This window comes from Microcebus murinus, chromosome 7, assembly GCF_040939455.1.
Source record: "Microcebus murinus isolate Inina chromosome 7, M.murinus_Inina_mat1.0, whole genome shotgun sequence".
Classification (NCBI taxonomy): Eukaryota; Metazoa; Chordata; class Mammalia; order Primates; family Cheirogaleidae; genus Microcebus; species Microcebus murinus.
The window spans coordinates 9,386,171-9,399,656 of record NC_134110.1 but is presented as its reverse complement, the minus strand read 5'-3'; positions in this window follow the sequence as shown (position 1 = coordinate 9,399,656).

The following is a 13,486-nucleotide window of genomic DNA, read 5'->3' as shown; positions in this document are numbered from 1 at the left end:
AAGTTTCTACGAGTTAGAAAGCTATTATTTCTCTGGTTCCAATTTGCTTCAAGAACTCTTTAATTATTCTTTTACTAAGAATATGGTGTCAGAATTCCTTACATTTTTGCGTTTTGGAGCTTACTGCAAACCCAGTTTCTATGCCATTATTTAAAGGGTCACTACATGGTCTACATCCTGGCTATACCTGCAGACCTTCCTCTGCCCACACTCGTCTCTCTGCAGATGCAAAGTGACTGACAATTATCCCGATACTTTTGTACCTTAGCATGTGTGGTTCCCTCTGCCAGGAACCTGCTTTCTCCTTTCTTCAAAGCACAGCTCCTCTTCGTCGCTAAAGATGCTTCTTCCTTCCAGGAGCTGCCCCCACCCCCCCCCAACTCCTCTCAGTTACATGCCCCCTTAGGTCCCTCCTCCTACGTGCTTCTCAAGCAGAACACTATGCCTGTATGGTAGACATTACTAACAAGCACCATTCTACGCAAATCCCCTCTCCTAACCACGTAAAAGACTATACTTTCCCATTCCTTTCAAGTTAGGCGTAGCTACGTGCCTTACTTGGGCTAGTGACATATGAATGGAAATAATCTGTCACTTCCAAGCTGAAGCATTTAAGAAATGTAGACAATTCTCCACCCCTCTTTTTCCTTCTCACATCAACTGAGGTCACATATTACAAAAGGTAAAGCTCCAGGACAGTGGAGGTGCCATATGAAGAGAGAGTAGCTTGACCCACAGAATTTTGTATGAGCAATAAATAAGTATTCTGTTTGTCTAGCCACTAAAACAGTGGAGCTGTTTACTACTGTGACATATCCTAACCTTCCTAATATTTCTATGATAGAACTGATCACACTTTTATATATGTCTATTTTCTTGCCTATCTTGAGATTGCGAGCTGAGACATTTATTCCCCGCACCCATGATAGTGACTGGCGTACAGTAGATGCTTAACAAATTTCCTAGGTAGCATGACAGCAGGAAGAGTAACAAGATTTATTGGATTTAGCTTTGCTTGGGGTCTCATCACTTTGTTCAGCTACAGTGTCAGGACTGGTAAGAAGATAAACCACCAGGTAGCAAGGCATAGACCATTTTTCCCTTAAATCAGGCCAGAAGTGTGAAGTTTTGCAAGCTGAGTTGTACAATTTTGCACACGATCCAATTTTACCATTGAGCCTCCTTTTACCTGTAATTTCTTGCAGAGACAAAAATCATCACACATGTTGAAATTGTGCCTAATAGTCTCACTTTGAAGAAAGTCATAACTTATTTGTTCCTTGACTATCAAGGAAGTCTTAAACCAGGAAATGCAAGTCTTCCAACACTTTTTCTTCCAAAATTGTTTCAGCAATTCTAGGTAGTTTGCAATTCCACATAAGTTTTATAGAATTTGTCAATTGTACAAAAGAAAAAAAAAGCTTACTGCTATTTCAAATGGGATTGCACTGAATCTATAAGTCAGTTTTTAAAATTATTAATATCTATTGTCTCGTTTAATTTCTCAGTGATGTTTTGTGATGTAGAAGTCTTACAAATTCACTGAAAATTTTTAATGGAAAACGCATCTTTTATTCAATTTTCCAATTTTTCTGTTGATAGTACATAAAATTTTGCATACTGAACTTGTAAAAAAACACCTATTATTTCTAGTAACTTTAAGATTTTCAAAATATGGGATTATGTCATCCACAAATAATGACAGTTTTACTTTTCTTATTTTCCATTCTTTATGCCTTTTCTTTTTCTTGCCTTATTGTACTGGCTGGAACTCTCAGGAAAATGTTCATTAGAAGTAATAAAGGTGGACATCCTTGTCTTATTCCTGATCTTCTGGGGAAAAAGCATTCAATATTTCACCACTAAACATGATGCTAACCATAGGTTTTTAAGTAAGCACTGTTCCCCAAATTAAGGAAATCTTATTTCTTTCTAATTTTATGACAGTAACTATCATGAATAGGTATTGAATTTTCTCAAATACTTTTTCTGAATCTATTGAGATAATTTTTTTCCGTAAGGTAATGTGGTGAATTATATTGATTTCCTTTTTGAATTTAAAAAACAAAACAAAAAACTTTACATTCCTGGGACATACCTCCCTTTTAATTATGTTTTATCCTTTCTGTATTCTGAAGGATTTGATTTGCTTATATTTAAGGACTTTTGTGCATATGTCCATGACAGAAAATAGTCTGCAGTTTTCTTATTCTTGTCCGATTATATAGGCTTTAGATTCTTCTGTTTATGTTTTCTTTAAAAAGTTTGTGAAAGTTCACAATTCTTTCTTTCTTAAATGTTTGCTACAAGAACCAATGAATCATCTGACTTGGATCTTCCTTTGGAATTTTTATCAAAAGTCTTGGATTTGTAATGAAAAAAAATTAATTCTACAATGGTTATGAAGATTTTCAGATTTTCCATTAACTCCTGTATACATTTTGGTAATTTTAGTTTTTCAAGTAATTTGCCAACTTCACTCGAGTTTGATTTATTGGCATAAATCAGTTCCTTAACTCTGAATGCCTATAGAGAGCAATTGTGAGTTATGCTGCAATAAATATTCAACTGCAGGTGTCTTTTTGATAAAACGACTTCTTTTCTTTTGAGTAGACAGGATTGCTGGAGTGAAAAGTGGATCTACTCTTAGTTCTGAGAAGTCTCCATGCTGTTTTCCACAGGGGTTGTGCTAATTTGCAGCCCCACTATAGGGCATAAGTTTTCCTTTCTCTCTGCATCCACACCAGCATCTATTGTTTTTGGACCTTTCAATAAAAACCATTCTAACAGGAACAAAGTGATATCTCATTGCAGTTTTAATTTCCCCAGTGATTAGTGGGGTTCAGCATTTTTTCATGTATTTTTTGACCATTTGTCTATCTTTTGAAAAACTTCTATTCATGTCTTTTGCCTACTTTTCAATGGGGTTGTTAATCCGTTCTTGCCAATTTGAGTTCTTTGTAGATTCTAGTTATTAGCCCTTCATTGAATGTGTAAGATTGCAAATATTTTCTCCCATTCTACAGGTTGTCTGTTTGCTCTGTTAATTTTCTTAGCTGTGCAGAAGCTTTTTAATCAAGCCCATGTATTTATTTTTATTGCTGCTGTAATTGCCATTGGAGTCTTAGTCATAATTCTTTGCCTAAACCAATGTCTAGAAGAGCTTTTGCTTACATTTTCTTCTGGAATTCTTATGGTTTTATGCCTTACATTTAAATCTTTTATCCACCTTGAATTTTTGTGTGGGGCATGATATAAGGGTACTGTTTCTTTCTACTGCATGTGGCTATCAAATTTTCCCAGCACTATTTATTGAATAGAACTTTTTTCCCCAATGTGTGTTGTCTGCCTTGTCAAAGATCAGTTGGCTGTAGGTAGATGATTTTATATCTGGGTTCTATATTCTGTTCCATTGGCCTATGTCTCCATTTTTGTGTCAATACTGTCTGTTTTGGTTACTATAGCCTCATAGTATACTTTGAGATCTGGTAATGTGATGCCTCCAGATTTTTTCTTTTTACTTAGGTTTGCTTTGGCTATTTGAGTTCTTTTCTGGTTCCAAATTAAGCATAGAATTATTTTTTCTTGACCTGTAAAATATGCCAATGGGGACTTTATTGAATCTATAAGTCACTTTGTATGTGGTCTGGACATTTTAACAATGTTGATTCTATCTATCCAAGAGTATATGTTTCTCCTCATTTGTTTGTCCTCTGCAATTTCTTTCCTCAGTGTTTTGTAGTTCTCCTTGTAGAGATTTTTTACCTCTTTGGTTAAGCATATTCCTAGGTATTTTATTTCCTTTGTAGCTATTGTGAATGGTATTGAGTCCTTGATTTGACTCTCTGTTTGACTATTATGGATATATAGAAGTGATGATTTGTGTACATTAACTTTATACCCAGAGCCTTTGCTGAGTTTATCTATCAATTTTAAGAGACTCTTAATGGGTCTTTTGGGTTTTCTAGATACAAGACCATATCATCAGCAAAAAGCAATAGTTTGACCTCCTCTTTCCTGACTTGGATACCCTTTACTTTATCTCTTGCCCAATTGCTCTGGCTAGGACTTACAGCATTATGCTGAATAGAAGTGGTGAGACAGTCACAGATAAGGGGGGAAAACAGCACCATCCAGGGACCTCTCCTCCTCTAATCAAGCAGGAGAGTTCCCAACAAGGAACAGATGCCCTGCAAGCCTATTATCCCCAAATTGAGAAAAGAAGATTCAGGTGGGAAGAAACCAGCAAAAGAACACCAGCAACGTGAAAAATCAAACAGATCAACACCCCACGAACTCACAATAGAGCTACAGTAATGAACTCCAACTATAAGGATATTGTTAGAATGACAGAAATGGAGTTCAGAATATGGATGACAAATAAGATAAATGGAATTGAAGAGAAAGTGAACCAACAAAAAGGAGACAAAAAAATATTTCAGGAAGTTAATGAAAAAGTCACTGAAGAATTAGATGAAATATGGAAGAGTATGATAGAACTTAAAGAAATGAAAGTCATTTAGGGAATTTCAAAACACAGCAGAAAGTTTTAGCAACAGATTAAACCAAAGAAAGAAACTCAGAGCTTGAAAACAAGGCTCTCAAGCTAGCTTAGTCTCTTTTTTTTTTTTTTTTGAAACAGTCTCACTCTGCTGCCCTGGCTAAAGTGCCTTGACATCAGCCTAACTCGCAGTAATCCAGTCATTTAAAGAGAGAGAAGGGAAGAAAAAGGGTAGAACAATCACTTAGATATGGGACTATGCAAAGTGAACTAACATAGGAATTATAGGTATCCTGTAGCTGCTGCTTTTTGCTTCTAAGCTCCATAGTGAAGGAATAGATTCCTTGAAACTCACAATGTTCAGACAGAAGGAGAGAGGCCAAAGCCTGAAGGAGAAAATGGCCACCTCAGCTAAGTTCCTCCCCCTATTTATATCTAAGGACACGTGTAAAGGGTCAGGCCCCTTTACTAATTTCTTTAACAACTTCCATTCGCCTGACCCTTCATTCTCCTTGCTCAGGTTCTTTCAATCCATCCATCCATTCTTTCTTTAACAACATCCATACAAATCAGCAGTTTTCAGCTGACCTTTGCATACAGCAAAAAAAGCAGCTTTGGGCAGGCATTTTCGCCTGACCCTTGATTCTTCTTGCTCAGGTTCTTTCCATCCATCCTTTCTTCTAGACCAAACCCCTACAGTATCCCTGAGGGATAAGAAGAACATGCTATAAAGCATGGAAAATCTATTTGAGGGAATTACTGAGGACAACTTCCCTAGTATCAACAGAGATCCAAACATCCAGATACAAGATGGTCGTCAGACAGCGGGAAGATTCATAGCAAATAGGTCGCCTCCAAGACACATAGCAATCAACCTGGCTGATGTCAAAATGAAGGAGAAAATTCTATAAGCAGCTAGATGTAAGCAACAACTGACCTACAGGGGAAAACCCATCAGACTAACAGCATACTTCTCAGTGGAAACCCTACAAGCCAGGAGAGAGTGGGCCCCCACCTTCAATCTTGTTAAACAGAACAACTGCCAGCCTAGAATTTTGTATCCTGCAAAACTAAGTTTCACAACTGATGGAGAAATTAAGTCTTTTCCAGAGAAGCAAATACTGAGGGAATTTGTCATGACTAGACCTGCCCTGCAGGAAACGCAGACCTGCTTTATACACAAATCAGCGCAACGGATACCCACCAGTGCAAAATCACCCCAAATAGTCAATGCTCACAACTCCTATAAAACAATATCACAAGAAGAAAAACAAAGCATCAAGGTACTACCCATTATGATAAACAGAAAAACACCACACATATCCATTCTATCTCTTAATGTGAATGGCTCAAATGCATCACTCAAAAGACATAGGCTGGTTCAATGGATGAAAAAACAACCCAAATATTGGCTGCTTCCAGGAGACACATTTAAACCACAAGTATGCAAACAGGCTCAAAGTGAGAGGGTGGTGAAAAATATTCCACATAAATGGAAACCAAAAGAGAGCAGGTATAGCCATTCTCATATCAGACAAAATTGACTTTAAATCAATAATGGTAAAGAAAGACAAACATGGCAATTATATAATGGTAAAGGTAGTGACTCAACAAGAAGACATAACAATCCCTAATATTTATGTACCTAACACAGGAGCTCTCAGATACATAAAACAAATTCTACTAGAGCTAAGCAAGGAAATAAATAATAACATCATAATTGCCAGGGACTCCACCCCACTATCAGAACTGGACAGATCATCAAAGCAGACAATAAATAAACACTGGACTTAAATGGGACCCTAAAGCAAATGGACCTAGCAGATATTTGCAGAACTCTCTCCCCTAAAACTACTGAATATATACTCTTCTCATCAGTACAGTCTCATCAGTACAATCTCTGAGATTGATCAGATCCAAGTTTCAATCTAGTGTTAACACCTGCAGCATGAATACTCTGCATACTCTTAACAAACTACAACAAAATCTGTACCTTAAAATAACACAAAAGTATTACCTTGTAGTCCTGTAAGTCATAAATCTGAAATGAGTCTCACTGGGCTAAAATCAATGTGCCTGCAGGGCTGTATTTCTATTTGGAGGCTTTAAGGGACAAGCTGGTAACTTTTTTAGATATTATACTTTTTAATTTTATAGTATCAATTTGCTTTATTTTACAGTGTTAGCTTTTCTGCTAAAATTCCCCCATCTGTTCATTTATCCAGATAGCATTATTTCTTAGGTTCCTAAATATATTAACTTGTTATATATGATGACTTAAGAGTCCTTGTTAATTAATTCCAATATATTTGTCATCTTGATTTCTATGATTTCTATTCCTTTTAATTGATTTGCCTCTTGGTTATGGGTCACAATTTTCAGTTTCTTTGTATATATACTTTTATTATTATTATATACTGGATATTGTGAAAGATATGTTTATCTAGCTAGCAGTTAAACTACTCAAAGAAAACCTTGAACTTATGGGGGCTTGATATTATATTTTGCTGTGGTGAATCTGGGGTTTTTCCTTAGTTTTAAAAAGAATCTTTAGTCCTGGGAAATAGTATTCCCTCTTAAGGCATTTCCTTTGTGGGGTTTCAATGCAAAGCCTAAGGTGTTTACCAAGCTTCTTTACTTGCATGGATTCAAACTTCAAACAGTCTCCCCTGCAGTGGGCTGCAGTATTCTGCTTTTTCAAACTCCCAGCTTTTGCTTCCTGCTCTGCTACTTGAAACCTCCACCATATAAAACTCCATACCTCCGCCATATAAAACTCCATACCTCTGCCATATAGAAATGCATACATGTGCAGTCACAGATTTGAAGAAACCTTATGCACATATTTAGGGACTCTCTTCTCCACTGGTCTCTCCTTTTCAGGACTTTCTCTTTTTAATTTATGGCTTTTCTGACATCCCTAAATTCTATTCTCTGAAACATTAAGCTAACAAAACTGCCACTTTTCTGCTGAGTTCCCTCTGCCTCATGCCATGGGGACTGGTGGGTACCTTTGTGGAAAAAGCTGTGTCAATGAAGATTTCACCTAGTTTTGTTCTCTTCGTCAAGTGTCTAATGCCCTCAAGTTTCCGCCTCAGTTTTTGATGCTCTCCAATGTCTTCCAAGAGTTGGGGTTTTTCTGTCATATTTTACCCACAGCTTGCCACTGATATTGGGGGAAGGGAGTTGCCATTACTGAAAGTGAAACTACCCCAATATCCTTTTAATAAAATATTTTCTGCTTACATCAGCTGGAGTTGGTTTAGTTAGAAAATTTTCAACTGAAACCTTTAAAAGTTACCCGTTTATATGCAAGTGTTTATTTCTTTAAAATCCAATTCTGATAGCTACTATCTTTTGAAAACAACATTTAGGCAGACCTTTTAAATGTTACTTATGTTTAATATTTTTGAAAATACATAAATAAATGTAATTTCACGTCAGCTTATCCTTTTTTGTGCTGGAATCATGACACAGACTTTCAAGTAATGACAGAAACATTACTGTTCTGATGGGGTTTGCATCAGTTAGGATTCTCCGTGACAAGCAATGGAAAATCAGCTCGGACTCGTATTGACCAAAAAAAAAAAAAAAAAAAAAAAAAAAAAACTCTCTTAGAGCTCAGGATCCAAGGTACAATTGAAGAATTAAATTGTGATAAGCAGGGATGAATTGGAGCCTCGAAAAAACTGAAGCCTGGTCAATCAAGGGTCCACGGACTCTGCTATTTCGTTCCATCTGCTTCTCTCTGACCATCGCCTTTGTTCTCTCACTACCTGAGGACACTTGGCTACCAATAGCTGCTGATTGAAGAGAGAGGCAGAGATTCCCTTTCTGTGATATAATACAAAAATCCTGTGGATAAGTTCTGATTAGCTCACTTAGGTCATCCTGGCATCATTCGCCAAGGCACAGAAAGACAGTGTCAAGTAAAACCACCTGCCACAGGCACGTGGGGGTGGGCTCTTCACAGGAGAGGGAGGCAGTGAGATAAATCCCTTAAATTTCTCCTTCGGGACTCATTTCTAAAGGTTCGTTAAATGTAAGAAGAAAGAACATGCCTTTTAGAAAATATACTTTAAAAATTAGATCAATTTTCTACCAAAAAGTGTAGTTGTGGGGTTTTTTTGAGTGCTTAATATGTGCCCATGCTGTATCACCCATGCCTGGATAATCATTTGCTACTCGGAGCCAGCCAGAGGAAACCTGGAGTAGCGTAAAGAGTGTGGCCTTTAACGTTGATCAGTTAAAACCAAGTTGATGGTGAGTACGTGTGGTGCTTGTTTTTCCATTCTTGTGATACTTCACTTAGCAGAATGGGTTCCAGCTCTATCCAGGATAATACAAGAGGTGCTAGATCACCATTGTTTTTTTGTGACTGAGTAGAACTAGTAAGAACATTCATCGGGTGTCGGGCAGGTGGAAGGGAGAGAGGATGGGTATATTCACACCTAATGGGTGGGTGCGCACCATCTGAGGGATAGACGGACGTGCTTGAAGCTCTGACTCGGGTGGGGCAAGGGCGATATTCATAACCTAAACATTTGAACCCTCATAATATGCTGAAATAAAAATTAAAAAAGAGCGTGTCCTTTGGGGGCAAGAGACCCAGGTTTAGGCCAGCTGAGATGGCCAATCACAATTGTTAATGACTGAGCAAGTGAGATAAGCACTATTCCTGTATTTCCTTTGCTTCCAAATAAGTATAGCAAAAATGACTTAGTAGTTTTTTCATGGGAACTAAATGAAATGAAAGAAATAAAACAGGAGAGGTATTTAATAATGTTAGCTCTTTTAAGTCATTGAGAGAGCCTGTTTACTTATCCAATGCCAATAATTTAACTTTCTTTCTGATCTTTAGAAAATAAAATTTATTATTTGATTTATTCATACTCCAGAGGGAATAATATACAATGAGAACCAAAAAAAAAGTAAATCTCCTTCTGGTTATTTTGAAATTACAAGACCAGAACAAATGCATTAAAATAGAAATTCCAGTAAACACTCAAGAAAGTGCTTGGATAGCAATTTTATTACATTATTTATTAAGAATGCAATGGTGGAGCTTCACATAATTCTCATTTTGTCCCCCTTTCCTCTTCGGCTTTTCCTCCTACATCTTACTCTCTTCTCTCTGCTAATCTTCTCGCCTACAAGTCATCTGAAGGCAAATTAAACTTGGGATATTCGACATAATGGTTCGGGAAGGTTGCCACAGAAATCCCTTACCCAGCCCTTTAAATAAGTTGATTACATTACATTATATTATTTAGCCCAAATTTAAAAAAAAAAAAATTCCTCCTGCTAGGGAGAAAAACGTGTTTTTACTACATTCAAAGAAAGCAAGGCCAGGCGCGGTGGCTCACGCCGGTAATCCTAGCACTCTGGGAGGCCGAGGCGGGAGGATTGCTCGAGGTCAGGAGTTCAAAACCAGCCTGAGCAAGACCCCGTCTCTACCATAAAAATAGAAATTAATTGGCCAACTAATATATATAATATAAAAATCAGCTGGGCATGGTGGCTTGTGCCTGTAGTCCCAGCTACTCGGGAGGCTGGGGCAGGAGGATCACTTGAGCCCAGGAGTTTGAGGTTGCTGTGAGCTAGGCTGACACCACAGCACTCACTCTAGCCTAGGCAAGAAAGCGAGACTCTGTCTCAAAAAAAAAAAAAAAAAAAAAAGAAAATCAGGCCACCTCTGAACATTGTGATCAGTATTGTTAATGCATTCATTGGTCCTACTGGTCTCCTTGTCCTACATCTTCCTGATGTGGCATACAAGGCCCTCACCATCGGGTTCCTAACTGCATCTCCAACCTTGTCTTCAACTGCATCATTTTAGACTTCCTATACTTCATCAAACATGCCCTCTGGAGCCTTCCTTGACTCCTCCAGACCCAAGACACCTCTGGATTGGCCTCCACAATCACACTGAACGTGTGCATTATAACGATGTGTTTATCTGCCTACCTACGGCTAAGCAACGAGCAACTCGAGAGCAAAGCCTTTCATGCAATTGTTCTTTAAGACATTTTTTATCCTGATGTAATTAATATGCAATAACCTGTACACATTTCAAGTGTACAATCACATAAATTTTGACATACACACACATACAAACACACACATAGAATATATATATATATGAAACTATTATTAAAATCAAGATAATAAAGAAATCCAGTACTCTCAAAAATTTCCACATGCCCCTTTGTCATCCCTCACCTGGCCCCTGCCTCTTTCTCTTGCCCTCAACCCTCTAGTCACCACTGGTCTGCTATCACTATAGATTAGTTTGCATTTTCTAGAATTTTATGTGAATGGAATCACATAATATGTACTCATTTTTGTCTACCTTTTTTCACTCAGAATTATTTTGGGATTAATCCATATTTTTGTGTGTATCAAAAGTGTAATCCCTTTTCATTGCTGAATGGCATTTCATTGTAAGAATAAACCACAGTTTGCTTATCTATTTACTATTGATGGGCATTGGGGTTGTTGCTAGTTTGTGGCTATTAAAAATTAAGCTGCTATGAACATTCCTGCAGACATATTTGCATGGACATATGTTTTCATTTCTTGGGTAAATACCTACTAATGGGTCATGTAGTAAGTGCACATTTAACATTTTAAGAACCTTTAAAATTATTTTCTAAATTGGTTGTACCATTTTCTAGTCCCACCAGGAGTATATGAAAGTTCCAGTTGCTCCTCATCCTCACCAACACTTGGTATATTTAATTCTTATAAGTATCTATTAGACATCCTAATAGGTATGTAACAGTATCTTATTGTGGTTTTAATAAGCAATTCTGTAATAACTAATAATGTTAAGCATCCTTGTGCCTTTTTTTTTTTTTTTTGGTGAACATGTGTATGCGGTTCTGTTGGAATTGCTGGGCCATGAGGGATGTACCTAGTCAGCTTTAGAAGACACTACCAGACAGTTTTCCAAAGTGGTTGTACCACATTATATTTCACTATCAATATATAACTGTACAAGTTGTTCTACATCCTCATCAACACTTTGTATTGTATGTATTTTTGTTAATTTTAGCCACTCTGGTGTGTATGTGGTAGTATCACACTGAGGTTTTGATTTGTATTTCCCTAATGAAAATGGGCTATTTTTCATATGTTTATTGGTCACTTAAATATATACTCTTGAAGTTTCGGTTCTTTTGTTAATATTTTTATTAGGTTGTCTGTCTTTTAATTTTCATTTGCAGGAGTTCTTAATCTCTTCAAGATCTGCTTCTTATGTCATGTATTAATATTTGAATTACAAATATCTTCCCCATTCTGAATGCCTCTTCATCCTCCTAAGGAGGCCTTGTACCTAATCTTATGATAGTTCAATATTTCAATATTTTTCTATTATGGTTAGTGCCTTTTGAGTCCTGCTCAAGAAACGTACTCCCAAGTTATTAGGATGTTTATTTCCTTCAAGAATCTTTGTTGTTTATCATTCACATTTGGATCTGGAATTGACTTGCTGCACTTCTTATTTATTTGCTGTATTCCTAGTTATTAAAAATCAGCATTTCTGATTTTTGCTTTTGTGTCATGCATGATACAGTTTGAATATATGTCCCCTCCAAATCTCATGTTGACATTTGATCCCCGGTGTTGGAGGTGAGGCCGGGTAAGAGGTGTCTGGGTCATGGATGCCCAAACAGACTAAGACACGTCAGCCCAATATGGCTTGATATGGCTATTACTCATCCTGTCTTCATTCAAAATTCTTCTGTTTCGTTCAATGTGCATTTTTTGCATTAATTCTGATTTTTAAAAATATTTCATTGAAATATTATTTACTTGATTGCTGAGTTTATGGACCCACTTACATTTGGTGCCCAAGGTGGGTCCCTCATTCATCTCACTGTGGTCCCTGCTCTAACTCCTGACCTGAAGCACACAGGTCTCCCTACAATAAGCCCACTATGTGCTCACTTAGGAGAGCTCTGTGGATGGACTCTGGAAGCCTTAGAGTCTCCTTCAAGTCAATAGAAATACTCTGATAGCCTAAACTTGTGCAGTATAATAATAATGAGCTGCCTTGAGAAGGTTCCATATGCTCTCTATAACCCACCTCCTCCTGGGAGGAACACCATCCTACATCCTTAGGGATTTACTCTTTGAAGGCCCATCTAAGTGCTTTTCTATCCCCTTTCTCTGCAGAGTGGAAAAGAAGAATAAAAGAATACAATAGCCTGTCAGTGAGTCATCCTACCATGACCAACATTGGATTGAACCAAACTCCTAAGTCATACCTCTTGCTGTCCAGGTCCTGTCTGTTTAGTGGCAGCACCAAGAAATGCTCACAAGTAAATCACTTACAGAAATAAAGACCGGAGCAGCCACTCTCCAGAGAGGGTCTTTACTGCTTCAGGTCTATTGTCAGTCCCTATTAGAAAGGATATCACTTACCTGAAAAAGAAAAATTCAGAAGGCAGAGCAAGCCCAACATATATCACTCCCAGAATGTACAGCAGATTAAATTCTTCAGTTGTTGCAGCCTAGGAATTTAATTTATGTCTTGTGTTAGGGCACGGAGAGATTAGTGAAGGTTTAAGCTAAGATGGGCCTGCCTTCCTAACACACAATCATACACTCAGAAAAGAAAGAGGATATAACACACATTTAATTCCTTATCTGTCTTCTGGCATCTGTTCTCTTCCACTCTCCACCTCTGCTCCACAACCAGCTTTGCAACCTGCCCATCGACTTGGACGGTTACCTGGGGCTATGAGATTTGCAGATAGCAAGATAGAGTTTGGGCCACTCACTGGGGAACAATGAGGACTGTTTTAGCTGTGGCTTTTTCTTGCAGCAATTTCATTTTGTTTCTGCCAGTACACCTCTGAGTAAACCCAGTTTGCCCATGGTATGTCAGGTTACGGCGGGTACACAAAAGCAGGCAGTCACCCCAGGTCAGCGCCTGCCTCCACCAGACCTACTGCCCTTCCTCTCAAATCACTGACT